Below are 16,475 nucleotides of genomic sequence, written 5' to 3'. Positions count from 1 at the left end.
TGAGCCTATATTCTTTAACTAACACTTTTGCCAAGAGAATAAGTTTCTTCTCGCAAACGTTCATCAGGCAAGAAGGGACTTACTGCAAGCATTATAAGTGTGTTTCGGTATCGAAAGCCAAAATTGGAATGCGGAAAGCAGATTCTTGATTACTTCACATGATTACTGAGGGTGTACTGAAGGTAGTTCAGGTGACACAGGTATTAAGTCTTGTTTATCGCACCTGTCAGGACATTTTCAATCAATTAACTTGAAGGTGGATTCCACAAATCTCACGGCAATTCGATACATCATTACACCATTCGAAGTTTTCGCAAAAACAAACGCATACGCTTTTCTTTCTTGGTGCAGCGCAGTTTGACATTTGTTGTAATTGGTTTAACTGAAACTTGGTTTAGATAGGGTGAGCAGATTTGCATGCCTGGATGCATTCTTGTGGGCAATCCCAGGGTTGTAGCATCTCGTGGTGTTAGTGTGGCTTTACTGATCGAGCAGACATTCCAATTTAGATTAATTTCTGATTTGGAAATGAGTGACTGTACGGTTGAATCTCTCTTTGTTATTTTATATTAGTGTACAGTTGTTTGCACAATATACCACCCACGAAGCTCGAGTCTACCCGTTTTTCATCATCCATTGGAATGCATCTTTTCCACTATAAGTACTAAGGGCTATGGTACTTTTCCACTATAAGTACTAAGGGCTATGGTAATATCACTCTTGTGGGCGACTTCCCAAAGACATATCGATATTTTGAAAAGCACCAATCATGAGTGCTCCCCTCTGCAGTCATACAGTCTTAAGAACAGAACCTATGAACCTAGTGTGCTTTAGTCAACTACATCTATACATATAGACCATGTTTTGTGGAAGACTAATAGTATATTTTCTGGCTTCTACGATGTGAGTCTCGCTGACCACTGCGCTATTTTTGCTTTATTAGGCAACGCGGAAAATCCACTAACAAAGAACAACCTCAGAAATAATTATAAAGTATTGCGGGAAAAAAATTTGAAAATTAGTTAAATGTTACGAAGCATTTAACAGTGCTACTCATATCGAATGTGCAAACTTTGAAAATATGCACTTGATTTCTGAATGTACCACATATGAACACGGCAAATACAAGGCGCCTTTATGCCTTGGATGATTAATGCCATACTTATAGATATAAAGAAAAAATATTGGTGCTACCAAAATTGAAAGAAAAGCAGAAAGATAACAATTATTCCAACAGAACTTTTTGTTGGGCTAATTCGTGCATGTTACTGAAGTACTATAGCGCCAAACAGACGACACAAGAAGAGACACGGACGAGCGCTTACTAACAACTGATGCTTTATTGGCGGAAACACAAAATATACATACGCAAATTTGGTGGCGCAACTTGCGCATTGTCAAACATCACGTGGTAACCAGGCAAAAGGCGATAGAACGATTGTGAAGGGGTGCACACGGGGTGTACAGGGCCAGGAAGGTGTAGTTTAGCAAATTCCACTCTCGTGCGAAAAGGTTTACATTGGACAAATGGAGCGGTGTTTAAATGAAAGGCTAAATGAACACGAACGGTCACAGGAAAAAGGAACTGGTTCCAATATGGACATCCATTGCAAAGAGTGCGGGTGCAAGCCTCGCCTAAGAGATACCATCGTTCTGGACAGAAGTCGAGACAGCGTTGCTCGTAAGCTGAAGGAAGCCTTCCACATTAAAATGAAGAGCCTTGAGTGCGTGAGCGAACCATCAAAAATTCTATGTAAAAGTGAGATGTCCTTTTTAGAAGCCCTTAGTTAGAACTGAGCATGTTGCTGCGCCGCCTGCACTTGGTAAAAATTCCTATTCTTTTAGTTTTTATGGGGTACTCCCTTACAGCGGTGTTTGTGTATCGCGTAACCATTATCATTTATAGTCATTTGGCCCTGTACACCACGTGTCATCTTCACGAACGTCACCTTCACAATCGTTCTATCGCCTTTGGCCTGGTTACCATGTGGTGTTTGACAATGCGCCAGTTGTGCCACCAAATTTGCGTATATATATTGTGTGTTTCCGTCAATAAAGTATTAGTAGTTAGTGAGCGCTCGTCCGTGTCTCTTCTTGTGTCGTCTGTTTGGCGCTATAGTACTTCAATAACAATTATTGTCAGAAAATTTTTCGAATTTCTCCTAACCATGTAGTGGATCCAATCTGGAGGCGAAAAAAAAAGAATACAACTTTTTTTTATTATAACTAGCACAATGCAATAATAAAAGAATGAAGGAGGTTCTAATAGGAGTAATCGATGATCCGGCTAAAAAACAAATCGCCCGCTAACAGGTTGACGCCAAATGTGCCGAAACCTTCATTGCATACTTTACTAGAATTGGTCCAGAGTTAGCTGACCGTATCACAGATAGTAAAAAAAAATGAATTGCCTGGTCATCGCTAGTACGCTTTGCTTGGAGCAGGTGGACGAACATACTGTAACCTTAATAATATCAGGCATGCTTTTCTACAAATCTGCTGCTCACGATGGCATTACCATAAAAGCTTTGAAAGAAAATATTAATGTTCTTGCGCCATTACTTAAACAATATTGAATAAATTCATAAGGTAAGCCACATACCCTGACGTTTCAAAGATCGCAACAGTTTCTGCTCCATATAAAAGTGGGGACATCAATGACCCTAGCAGCTATCTCTGCGCTCAGGAGTATAAATCCTGTATTTCAGAAGGTCATTGCGGCTAAGTTAAAACACTACCTAAACGCAAACAAACTTCTGGTTCCAAGCGTGCCTTCCTAGAGAATCGATCAATATCGTCAGTAGTGTCATTATTACGTCAGAGACACATCACTCCGCAAAAGAGAAATTCCGGTAGGAATATCTCTAGATCTAAAGAAAGCCATCGACACAGTCATCTATCCTACACTTCTGAAAAAAATTACAGATCTACGGATTTAGCCAAGCTACAATGAACCTCTTACTAGCTACTTAAGCGGGCGTAAGCAATATGTAAGCCTTGACTCTTTTTCTTTTTAACATAACACTATTGTCACAGGCGTTCCGCAAGGATCAGTTTTGGCACCCTTACTCTTCTCGCTATATGTTAATGACTTCCTATCCGAAATGATGTAAAAAAAAGCTGTTATTTACGCTGATGATACCACACTAATCTTTCCACCTTAATACCTCAATCATTTGCAGAGCAGTATAACTAGCCAGTTATCATATATGTCAACTTGGTTTACGTGTAACAGATTAACACGAAACATAGATAACGCGAAATACATGGTGTTCCAGTCCTGATATTCTAAATGTGCCACAACAAGCATGCAAATTCATCTTGAAGGGGGCACTATAGAACAGTTCGACAATATAAAATACTAAGGAGGTTATAAATTCCAACCTATAGTGCAGACCACATATGCCCTGTATATGCGCGAAATTATCTCCTGCTTCTTGTGTAATAATGAAATGTAGATCATGTTTTAATCTTAACCTAATTAACATTATTTACTTTTCTCCCTTCCTCTGCCACATCATGGGCTGGTACATAAAGGCTACTTAGATGCTGTCGTTCGGTTTCCAAATAAAGGTAGCTGCGCGTTATAACACGCAGAAGCCCGCGTTTTAAAAACACCGTGGAATTCAGCCACCTCAGCATATTACCATTTCTCCTGGCATCTGAAATAAAAGTTGCGTTTCTAATTACCAACATTTTACACGTAAAACACTCATTGTATCCGGGCTTCTGCATTATATCTAATTGAAATACAGGCAATTCAACAAACTTAAACTATAACCTACCAGCCTCTCGTAACACGTATGTCAAGGATTGATTGAGTTTCATGGTGTCCAAATCTAAAATTCAGTACCCCTTGAAATAAAAATGGTAAACAATTGCTTGTTTTCTTTGAAAAAGCTGTAGCTCCCTAAAATTATGTAATTCATTTTTTTTGGTTTATTCACTAATTGTTATACTATCTGTTTCAACACTTGTGAATACACTTGTACGTAAACTTTTTCTCTATTTCTTATTTTTTGCAAATACTCATTGCTTGTATGCATTATATGGTCTTGTTGGTGTGAGATCATCCAATTTTTTTTAGTTTTCCTACAAATATCTACTAAATTTTGTAGCTGGTAATAGACGTACATTGAAAATTGGCCCAACATATTTTTGTACAAATTGATGTATGAATGAAAAACTAATTCACTCATTGTAAAATAGTATGAAAGCCCAATTTGTTGTGCTTATAACTTACAATATCTTTAAAAGCCTCCGTGATCGCTCCTGTTTGTCTGAAAATTTAGTCTGCGTACATAATTAGTAATAAAGATTACCACAACAAAAATATTTGAACCTAAACCTCATTATTGGGGGTACTTCAAATCGCTTAAAACTAACATACCTGAAAGCAAAGTGTTATGCATATACTAGTACATATGAAGTTGTGTTGTTCAAATGTTCGCTATTAGTGGATCACGAGAAAGAACCAAGCCTGGTTGCTATCTAAGCATGTGTTTAGCATGTTTGCGGTGGTGCCTATTTGTGGGGCACCATATTGCACTATGTGTTATATAGGTGGCAATCTCCTTACCACCGTTCATAACTGGTAAGTGGGAGCCGACCAGTATTTCGAGCGCCACTTCCCAAAGGACCGATTCAGTACCCCGTGCAGCGTTTCAAATGACAGCGTCTGTTACTAGTGGGTCAGCGCCTCATCGACGGCGCCTACAAACGCACATCTTGGTAGTGCAGGGAAAGCCACGGGGCCGATGCGTAGAGTATCCTTAAGCGACAAAAAGGAGTTCCCCTAATTAATAATAAATTTTCGCATTTCCACAGGTCAAGTAAACTCTACTTGATTTATTAATATGTTAACATTGCAATGAAAAGCCGTATATGATATACTATAATTACTGCACTCTTTGCAAACCAATTCCTTAGATTTATTTATTTGCTATTTCTCGAATGGGAAAGACTTTTCTGAGCACCTGTTCTTTCCAGTTAACAGGGTACAGGCTCACGGACAAATGAGCTGAGGGGAGCTTTGTAGACACATCTGATTAAAAAAATGCTTTGGTGAGAAAGCAGTTCTCACAAACATATGAGATCGAGACATGGCATTCACAAAGGTAAAATCAATATTTCGTCAAATTTTACTTAGCATCCCAATTTCCAAATGATAATGGTTCCAAAATAATAATAAACACATTTAAGTTGTTGCATAGCTAATTGAATACAATCGTCAAAGTAAAGCGACAGCTTATACGGACCGCAGAAGTCAAGTAGACACGATAGTAATAATTCCAATGTATACGGCTGTCAGTGGTATGTCGTTTCGTGATAGCACTGCACATTATCGACATGTTTACGTGTATGGCATGGACAGTATGCGACTACGACCGCAGCGCTTTGACGACTGCGGTTTGACAACGACAAAACGACGACGATTGAGATGATAAACACAAGATTACGGTGGTAGTATGACTAATACGGCATGTCAGCAGTGACAATCAACTAACAACAACAGCGTGACGACGACTTCGAGGGGATGGTGGTACCGTGACCGTAGAAAAACAGTGAGACGATGGCGCAGGAAGGAAACAAAATAGAGGTTACCCTGACGTCGTTTTAATGCGATACCGTTCTAGGCGGACCACATCGACTTTGTAGCTATCCGCCTGACAAGGGCATTTGCGGTGTGTGTGAAAAAGCACTAAACATCGTTCTTCTTCCTTTTATCGCGATACCATCGACGTCGCTGCGGAACCTGATGGGATCAGCGCATCGTAAACCATGGTGCTTTGACGCAGCTGTCTACTGTGATCGCTACGGACGGCACTTGCGTCGACCTCTGGCTCACGTGATGCCTGATATGGTACCCGCTGGCGGCGATCAGCTACAAAAGGGCCCTGTGGATTGTGCATTGCTGGGATTTGCGGCGTTTGTGAAAAGCGGTAAACATCGTTCTTCTGTCTTTTATAGGTGAGTGCGGGTTCATAGCGTTGTAAACTGTACCTCGGTGCACGCCGCAAATCGCAAACCCCGTGCCTATGATTAAACGTGTGCAGTATGGGAGTTGACATTGTCACAAATCGAGCGGGCATAGGTAGCCATAGCCAACGACTACCGTGTAGCAGTAGTGAAAGGCTTCGTTTTCATGCAGCTGCTGGTTTCTTGGCTACATGGTGCCCGAGAGGGCCACTGATTGTTCTTATGTTTTGTGCGGCTCATCTCCTACTCTGCTGTGGTTGCATTGAAATAAATTCCGGCCCTGACAAGATAGACAAGTTTCTTGATGCCCTAAAGGATGCCGAATCTGTGCTTGAAAAAAATTGAAAAGGAAATCGGCATTGAGATGAAGGACATTTGATTAGGTATAACTGATCTTAAGAAACGCCTTTTGAAAGTGGATGCATTGCTAGACTATTCTTTAGGAAATGCCACAGCATTATCCGAACTCGAAAAAGGAGTCGATGGCATCAAAAGTGACATTTCGTCCTTTTCTGATAGGCGGGATACTGAATCTAACATAGTTATCAGCGAGTTCAACGTCAACAATCGCATGCGCAGAAAAATATTTACATTCAAGGGCTTGCCCGAGTTAGAGAAAAAAGACTACGAGGCTTCTCAAGTTGTCATTGAAAGCTTCTTAAGACATCACCTTGGCCTCGAGGTAACGGATATTGAACGTGCACACCGCATTGGATCTCGCAGGCAAGGGCAGCACCGGTCAGTAATAGTGAAGTTTCTGAACTACAAGACAAAATGCAGTATTCTGGCTCATTCCTACAAGCTAAAAATTTGAAATTAAAGGTTTGGATAGATGAGGACTTTTCACCTCGCATACAATTCGTGCACAAACAGCTTCGCGACATTGCTCGAGCGAATTGTCAACCCAATGAAAGGTTCAACCTATCCTTGCGAAGCTAAAGATAGGCAGGAAACTATATCGGCACCAGCATTCCGAGGGCAGGGTCGTGGAATGGGTCCAGCGAAATGCAAACCCATGACGCATTTGCCCCGTGCAGAAAGACAGGGGGACAACTACATTTTGTATAATTTCCACCCGCCGGGGTTGCTCAGTGGCTATGGTGCTGGGTTGCTGAGTACGAGGTCGCGGAATCGAATCCCGGCCACGGAGGCCGCATTTTCATTGGGGGCGAAATGCGAAAACACCCGTCTACTTAGATTTAAGTGCACGTTAAAGAACCCCAGGTGGTCGAAATTTCCGCAGTCCTCCACTACGGCGTGCCCCATAATCAGAAAGAGGTTTTGGCGCGTAATTTATTTTCTATAATTTCCGCCAACTTTCATAGCATCCTTAACAAGCAAGATCAGCTTACTTTCCTCATTCACGCTTGTAATGCAGATGCTATAATAGGAACGGAAACGTGATTAACTCTGGAAGTTAACAATTGTGAGTTACAAATTTCAAATTTATTAACTGTTTTTCGTAAAGACCACGTGGATAGAAAAAGGCAGTGTCGTAACAGCCATAAGAAAGCCTATTAAGGCAAACTCATTCCCACTGACAGCATTCTTGAAACTATTTGGGTTGCGTGCTGTTTGCCAGCTGTAACTTTGGTTATTGGAGCATGCTTTAGGCCACCTGACCTTCCACAAGACTTTTCTGAGGAACTGCAGTCTGTATTAGGTTCCGTCCAATCCGAATATAACAACTCTCCCATAATGTTGGCCGGCGATTTTAACCTTCCAGGTATAGAATGGTCTGCTTTAAAGCTCCCTGGACCGCGCCAGACACGCGATTCTGCAGATTTTGTTGACCATTTAGAATATTTTCAGTTGTCTGGACTTATCGAAACCTCTACGCAGCACAATGCTATTCTTGAACTGCTTCTAACAACACACACCGAACGTGCTACTGTGGATGTGCTAGAATATATCAGTGACCATCGTGTCATACATTCTACCTTTAAAACTCGAACCGTGCAGAAACCACGACAAAAAAAGATTTATGATTATTCTAAAGCAGATACAGAAGGCTTTAACTATGAGCTTTTTTGAATTTTGCCTGTCATTCATGCAAGCGTATGAAAACTGTTCGTTGCAAGATAACTGGATTCGCTTTCGTGATGAATTGTTAAGAGTGCGGAGGATGTACAGTCCAAAAATATCGATCTATGAAACAGCAGACAAGCCATGGTTTACCCAAGAGATTAAGCGAGATTTGAATAAAAAGAAGTGCTTGTTTCGAAAAGCGACAAGCGCAAAATCTGTTGAAGCTAACTCAGAATATTTATCGTTTTCAAAAGAATGTGCATTACATAATCAGCTTCCCAAACATAAGTTCAAATATAAGTTCGACCAGGATATTTTGCAATTTCTTAAAACAGATCCAAAAAAGCTTGGAAGGCCATTTCTCCCGCATTTACGAAAGCGTTGCCTGTTTTTGACACTGAATCTGGCTCTAGACTTCATGTCATGGATGTTGCTGATCGGTTTAATTTATTCTTTTGTAGTCCATTTATTGACGAAAAGCCCCTAGATATGTCAACACAGTTTTCTGTGTTGCAGAACTGCAGAATCATTTAAAGATCTAGGTGCTCATCTTACTACGACTGTGCTTTGTCATAATCAAGTGGGTTGTATTGTTTCCGCTGCATGTAAATATCTTAGCTTCATTCGTCGTACGCTTCGTCAGGCTAATAGTGATACCAAGCTTCTTGCATATACCACCGTACTTCGTTCGAAGCTCGAGTATGCCTCATTTATATGAAACCCGCACCAAACGCATCTTATTACGAAGTTAGAGTTTTTTCAGAACAAGGCAGTGCAATTTATTGCAGGTAACTATTCATAACATTCGCGCATCACCAAAATAAAACATGACCTAGGAGTCATCCCATTGCAGACTAGAAGATATCTCGCTTAACTTCCTTGCATTACCTTTTTCATCTCCCAAATATCTTCTCTCACGCACACATCTTACCAGTCAAAAGGAAGGTCCCATGAATTGATCACGAATTTAAGGTCGAACCATTCGCACGTACTAAACTATTGCAGTTTTCATGACTGCACTTAACCATTACGGAATGGAATCATCTCCCAGGGAATGTAGCCGAAATACCTGACCATAATATATTCAAGGAAACACTTAATGAAACATTCGGGAATTGGAAACATTAACATTTCTTTTTACATTTCTTCGGATGTCAGAGGATGTAGGATTATTGTTCGTATAATGTAATAATTATTGGCTTATGATGTTTTCGAGCAAGAGGAGATGCAAAGGTTGCCTTATGACTTTGTATATCAATTATTCCCCCCCCCCCATGTAATGCCCAAGCTTTGCCTTTAGGTAAATGAATGGGGAAAAATGTGGGTGGATTCCCAAAACAGTTCAGTAAAATAATGCGGGCGGATGCCCAAGGCACTGCACTCTAACATAACACCTCAAAGCGCTGTCTGTGACGAAGTAATGTTGCGAGAAATTGGAACATCAATGATGATTAACATTGGTCATGGCAAGGCAACGCATGCTGTCGTGGCATATTAGAGCATGGAGCTGCGGTGCCGGAAGACAAGAGGTTAGGTCCCACTATCGGTCACGCATTTGTTTATTGTCTCTTATGCAGACTTTTCCCACTTCAGAGATGTCTAACAAAAAAGCGAGCGGTGTTGAGCGTGCACGATGGCTTCACAGTCTGCACGATATTGCAAAAGTGATAGTAAAGTATGCAAAAAAAACCCTTTGACAAATGAGTGTACTAAAGGTCGCCCATAATGCATGGGCGCGTAGCAATGGCGTACTCATGGCGGCTTCGACTGATCGGCTTCATACTCCGAGGAAGCTGTTGTTAAGGCCTGGGCAGATCCGTTCTTCCTCCAACTAAGCGGCAGAGGGCAAGCATGCAGGCCGAACGTGGGATTCGCTCTCGGAGGAAATGGCAGAGGCGAAACTGCGTGGTTGCAGAAAATGTCCCATTTCGCGTCTAAAGCTCCCGACTCTTACCGCGAAAAAACAGACGCGTCGAGACATGAGCTTAAAGAGGTATGGGTGCAGTATGGGTTACAGTGGATCGTAACAACAGTGCCGACGCCGCGACGCTGTGTTGTATTCTCTTGACCCACACGCCCTCAATCTCGACGATTGCTCCGACGGCAGGGCTCGGAGCACTTTAGAGCACTACATGCAGGAGGAGAGGTGATTGAAAAGAACTACCGAAACACGAGACCCGCTCTCTCTATTGACCAGTGGAAGAAAAGGCGGCGTGTGCGAACTGTGTAGGTTGCTCGAAAACAGCCAGCTGAAGGCTCCACTTGAGTTAGCGGCGCTAATTGTGGCCTTGTTTTTAGTGCGGTAGCAATTATACGGACACTCCAGGCGCACCTCTGCGGCGGCGTCGCCATCGCTGTGAGTTTCTGTATGAAGCTCAAGGACAACAGTATCCTCGCCGCGCGCCGCATGTTGGATATGCGAGTGAAAGCGTGCTGCTCAGCCGACGAACGCGACTGAATCTTGCGTGCGCGAGTGAGGAAGGCAGAGCGGACGCACGCCCTCTTCTGTCCTGCGGGCGCCGTATTTTGAAAGCGATCTGCAACGTTGGTAAAGTGCGCGCGGGCCTCATCTTCAAAGCGATCTGCGATGTTTGCAGAGTGTGCGTAGTGCCGGTAGCTTCCTATGCGCTGTTCTTTGGACGACTTGTTCAAGTTGAAACGATATATGCAGGAAAGCCAATTTGCTCGATGCTGCTGCCGCGATTCCTCAGTCCAGCGTTTAACAAATAAATAAATGAGAGTGTTTTACGTGCCAGAACCACGATCTGATTAAGAGGCACGCCGTAGTGTGGAACTCCGGAAATTTGGACCACATGGGGCTTTTAGCGGGCACCTAAGTCTAAGTACAGTGGTTTCGCGGTTATCGAGCGAGATGTGTTGATATTTATCTTTGCGCGCGTGGCACCGTGCTTGTTAATTTAGTTAGTAAGCGAATGTTTACAAGTCTGAACAGCCGATAAGACTACTATCTTTGCTTCGTATAGCTGTCGACTAATTTGCTATCCCAATCGGTGCTTGGTCTTTCGGGCGAAACTGCGACCTTTTTTAGAGAATAGCTTTTGCTTGCACTTTTACCGTTTTCGTAGGCGAACTTTTGAACTTCAAGAGGGTAGTGCGAAGGGTGCGCACAGCTCCTGCAACCAAGTTGGAAGAAAATTCATCCACCCTTAGCCTACATGCAACAGTTCCATATACCGATACAGGTGCGCACAATGAGTGCCTCATGTCGAGCATTTGGTGCAACACACTCCATATAAGCAAAGCAGAAGGAACAAAGAAAACAGAAAGTGGTACATATTTGGTTAAAACCGAAGATTACCTCTTCAAAAGCACTACTTCATGTACGTGCGAAACATTATATGTCAGCCTCGGACATTAATCTCGACCACCTGTAGGCTTCTGTGCTGTGCACCTAAACCAGAGGACGGAACAGTGGCGCAATGAGGCCACCGATGCCACGAACCGACCCAGGGAACTCGTGCGCCTGCGACAGAACACCATAGTCATTGAATATGGTTGCCTTATCGTCGTTGTTTCCAAGCGGACCATCTCTAAAAAGCATGTTAGCCTCGAGCTCTTCTACCTCCTATTGCGCCTTTCCTTGCATGCCAGGTCCCAAGGGCACAAACTCGTAGCAACAGCGGCCTGCTCACGATAAAAAAAAAGAACATAAACACAGTTGGGGCACCATTTTCTTTATGGGTATTCGAGGTGTCACTACGACCGCGAGCCTATCATCGCCTAGCCGCACGTATAAAGCAGAGCGGTAGCCAGCTTGGCCAAAATCTTATGCGTGCTAGCAGGGTCTCAGCCTCCCCGGTTTAGCTCGTCTTCTCCAAACTACTGCTGTTTTCGTCTTTCCCGCTGTTCCCTTAGCGTAACATAGACCTTGCTCTCTAGGTATCCGACCGACTCCCTCTGTGTTCCGGTTTAGATAACCGTTCGTTTGGTGAGAATCTCAAGTACTAAGTAACGCACGTATCTCTCTCTCTCTCTATCTCTCTCTCTACACTTTCTCGTGTTCCCTCGTTCTCTGTTCTCGTGCTCTTATTCTCTGCCTCTTTATCATCGGCACCTGTGCTACCGTTTTTATCGGCTCCTGCCTAAATAAGTACCCTCACAATTTCTCGGAGCGAACCTCGAAGCCCTCGTTTATCTCCCCTGCTCTCTACAGGTCTCTCTTCCGCACACAAGAAGGGAAGGCCCTTGCCGTGAGGGCGTCTCGTCCGGGTATAGAAAAGCTCAGCGGCTGCATGGTGTGGGGGGAGAACAGCTTGCAGTGCGTTTTTTCTGGGTTCTCTTAGGTGGTGGTACGGATCATGCCAACCTTACGCAAGGCTGCTTATGAAATGGCCCGCGGTGTGGCCTTCCGTACATAGGTGCGTTAGGCATTCATCGGTTCGTTGCCGCCACTTATCAGTGCTAAGCCAAATGCAAAGGGACCGGACCCCATTGTCGGCACCTACTAGCCCCGAAGCACAGGCATAGAAAGGCATATACGCGTAGGAAGAAAACTGACAGAAAATCTCTATCGTGGTCCTCTGGCGACTTTCATTGTTGCTGTTCATTCTGTTATGTGGCGCTTTTTTTATGCTCTATAGCGGCCCTGCCCGCGGCTATTGTGACATGCTTAGGAATTTTGGATTACTTATTGAAGGATTTTCGCGAGGAATATTGCACTAACTTTGTGTGAAATCTAGGTAACATGCGGTCCCTTGAAAGGCTGCAGACGCGCGTGTTAACCTTGCCACTTTTTTTTTCTATAGAGACTTGGCAATGTACGTCAAGGCTAGTAGCAGCTTCTGTCCCAAAAAAAAGACAAGGACATATTTCTTTAACCATTTGAAGTAAGCGAAGAACTTCGCGCTATTTAAGAAAAGCGGGATTCCCAAGTCTCCAGATTTTTTTTCATACCACAACCAAATAATCAAAATCAGGTCATCATCTTGCTTTGTGGGCAGAGTGTGCGCTTGTCTATACAGATAAAAATAACATTCAGATAAATGGCTTGCTTTCACTTCTCTCTTCACGTTGCAAAATTGCATTTTCCGTGCTTTGGCTAAGAATGAGGTCACGCGCAAATGTCTGTGACAATGTAAATCAAGTAAGAAATCGGTACGTGTTCAGAAGCGTTTGTCAAACGTGATCGATTCTAATCCATCGCGAAAATTTATGCAAGTGTAATCACACACCCCGACCCCGCCGTCATCGCTAAGAATTTATATAACCCTGCCTCTGAGAAATGCTTAGAGAATGGTTTAGATAGCACAGAACAAGATTGCAGATAGCGAAGAAAATAATTTTTCGTTCACTCAACTGACGTATCGACTATAACGTAATTACTTTCAGCAGTCCCTTAACAGTGTATAATTACCGGAATGAAGGACACAGGCATTCTCAGCCGCACGCAATGCGGTCAACCTTGTGTGTAAAGAAAATTAGGAAACGGGAAACATTTGCAAGAGCGAAATCAATATGAGTATTGAGTACAGTAAGAAAGCACACAGAGTAATTACGAGGGAATCAAAATACAGTCACGCGAAACAGACCGCTATCTGACTACAGCGAAATTGGGCCACTTGAAGATGGTAATGAGCCGGCCTTCGCCACAGTGTCTTGAGCTTTAGTTTCGGTCGCCGATTCTTTAATTTTCTTATTCGTTTATTGCCATGGCCACCATTTCACTGGAAATCGTATTCTCTCCCAGCTCTCAACGCTCAATTAAGGAGCTCATTAGTCCACGCTAAAATATAAAGGAATATCATTGCTGGATAACCTGCGCACTAGCGACCTGCTCGTCTTCATCACAAATTAGGTAATTAATGTTAAACGTACATATCTTTCAAAATCCATCATTGTCAAACGTTAATAAATTTCGAGTACATTGGACAGCCATTAAGAATGACACGCTGGAAGCGAGATAAACAAATTATAGACAAGGCAGACAAGTTTTAGGAATATTGAAGCATCTTCACAGCACAACCGAAAATGTGGTTGGCTAAGCTAGCGCGATCTAACTTAATATCCACAGGCTAGGAGGAAACATGCAAGAAAAGGGTGAGGGATCATCATCACAAATTAGAGAACTGCACAAAACCACATCCACAATCGGCTCAGAAATCCGCGGTATAGTGCTTTACAAGAAGACGTGCTGATAACCTCTAGTTCTACATTGATCAACCCTGGCATAATCTAGCAATCCCTTTCTCTTTGTTCTTTCCATATTTTTTATCATCTACCACTCACCACTGCCAAATGGGGGGGGGGGGGGGACAACGTTAACAGCGCACCGCCATGACTATTCATAAAGTGCGAAAAGGAAAATAATTGGAATAAGATTGTCAAATTACACCGGCGCTGATCACTCTTTCGATTCTGACATTCCACATGTTCCTTCTTCCGTGCAATAAGTGGATCACGATGCTGTTGAGAAGCAACCACTGCCATTCGGCTGAGGGCAAGACATGCCAAGAAATGCCACATTGAGACAGCGCCCGTTAGCAACTAACTTCTACCCCTGGAGATTACAGGCACGTCACGTGGATATATAGCTTCGTTTTTCCCGGTCACATCCTCAAGGCTTAACACAGGACTCTTAAGAACTAGAAGAACAACTGGAAGAAAGACCTTGAAGGCAAAAGTGAAACACGAGAAACAAGATAATGAAGTTGTTCAACGCAGATTGTGATCGCAAAGAATACTGCATGCGTGCGCTAAACACGTGGTGCAGAAGTGATAACAAAGATAAGGTGCGATAGCCTGTAGTGCAAGAGGAAAAGAAAATACCGGGGTTTCAAGCTGGCGTTTCGACAAGATGTTCCCTTGGGATGACCTTGGCGGGCCTGAACACCTGCGCACACGACAAGCTGGAGCTTCGTACCGACAAAAACTTTGCTTTTACTCTTCTTTGTCTTCCGTTTAGTTCGATGGGCAACACAAATAGCGCCCTCTTAACGCTTTCACAATCTCCCGCTCCTAGGCAACCATTCTGGCCGTTTTTTTTTTCTTTCTTTACTTTTTTTTTTGCTGTAGCGTATCTGCTTTGTGGTCGTCCAGAGGATACCCGAAGAATTCCCAGTGCACATGCTTCTTAGTCTGGTCGCCTCCTCACGAAAATGTTTCCTTTTACCATAATTTACGTGGCCTGAGTGAAGCCATTATTTCGATGTGGTGTAAGTGTTGTCTCCGGTTGTCGAGTAGCAGGCTGCTTTACAATCACTGCATAGTAAGCATAGTTTTCTACATTCTTTTGTCCTAATTTGTGCCCATATTTTCTTTGTCTGTTTGCCATACTGTTGGTTTGTATATTTGGCTTTCTCCGTGCTGCAGATAACCTATTCGGAGCCACGTGCGCCTCTCCGCGCATGCGTCTATGGTCCCTCTTTCTCTCTTTTCTCTTCTATATATATTTCCGAGCTGGAAATAAAGCGCCGTCTTTTTGCTCTGCGAATCGGCCTGGATTTCATCGCGTAGCTGCCGGCCTTTGGCCGGTAGAACGTAACAGTGGCGACGAGGATTCTGCTGCAGCAAGGAAGCCAAGCAGAAGGAACCCACCACCGACCATGGCACACAGGCTACCGGAATTTGAAGACGAAAAAGATAAGTGGCAGGCGTATTTAGTCAAGGTTGAAGCCTATTTCGAAGCGAATGATGTGAAGGACGATGCTAAGCAAAGAGCCCTGCTGGTAGCTGCGCTTGGAACAAGGACAATAGAAATTTTGAACGGAAAGGTAGCCCCGCGAAAGCCTAACGTCCTGACCTACAAAGAAGTTGTGCAGACGTTAAACAGCTACTACGACCCGGTACCTAATGAAATTTCTGAAAGTTTCAAGTTCTTCCATCGCTGCCAGCAAGAAGGGGAATCTGTACATGCATTCATAGTGGCAATACGGCAGATGGCACACAACTGCAATTTTGGAACTATGCTGGACAGAATGATAAGGGACCGTATTGTGTGCGGCGTCAGATCCAAGAATGTGCAGAAGCAGCTGCTAGCGAAGAAAGATCTGAATCTTGAAGAAGCCGAGGCTCTTGCCCTTGCCGCAGAGAGCGCTGAACGCGATTCGCAAGGTATTGTTACAGACCAAGAACAAGCAAGATTGCTAAAGCTCTCTGGGCAATACGAATCGCGCGCGAAGTCGCAAGGCGTGCAACAATGCAAATGTTGCGGTAGACGTGGTCACAAGACCAATGCTTGTCGACTAATCAAGCGGAAATGTTACAAGTGTGCACGGCCAGGGCATTTAGCGAGAATGTGTGCGGCAAATGAACCATGCAAAATGCTAGCAGTAACTGCTCAGGCGACGGAAAGCGAAGAAAGTGATAGCAACGCGTCACAAATCTGGTCCTTGACTACCACGCGCTCTCTCATACCGCCCATCAGGAAAATCGTTCGCGTGGAATGGCATTGAAATAATGATGGACATCGATACTGGTTCCCCTGTTTGTGTCATTCCCAAGAGCATTTA

The 16,475-nt window shown here is 43.5% G+C and overlaps 1 protein-coding gene across 1 annotated transcript in view; it reads left to right on the top strand.

The window, feature by feature from the left end:
- The window catches only part of LOC135902081 (uncharacterized), a 651,905-nt gene that overhangs the window by 609,268 nt on the left and 26,162 nt on the right, over positions 1-16,475 (top strand). The window contains exon 12 of the mRNA XM_070537064.1: positions 5,799-5,970. The gene's annotated coding sequence lies outside the window, so the exon portion shown is untranslated. The remainder of the gene's footprint in view (positions 1-5,798; positions 5,971-16,475) is intronic.

This window comes from Dermacentor albipictus, chromosome 4 (genome assembly GCF_038994185.2).
Source record: "Dermacentor albipictus isolate Rhodes 1998 colony chromosome 4, USDA_Dalb.pri_finalv2, whole genome shotgun sequence".
Lineage (NCBI taxonomy): Eukaryota > Metazoa > Arthropoda > Arachnida > Ixodida > Ixodidae > Dermacentor > Dermacentor albipictus.
This window is presented reverse-complemented; position numbering and strand designations above follow the sequence as displayed.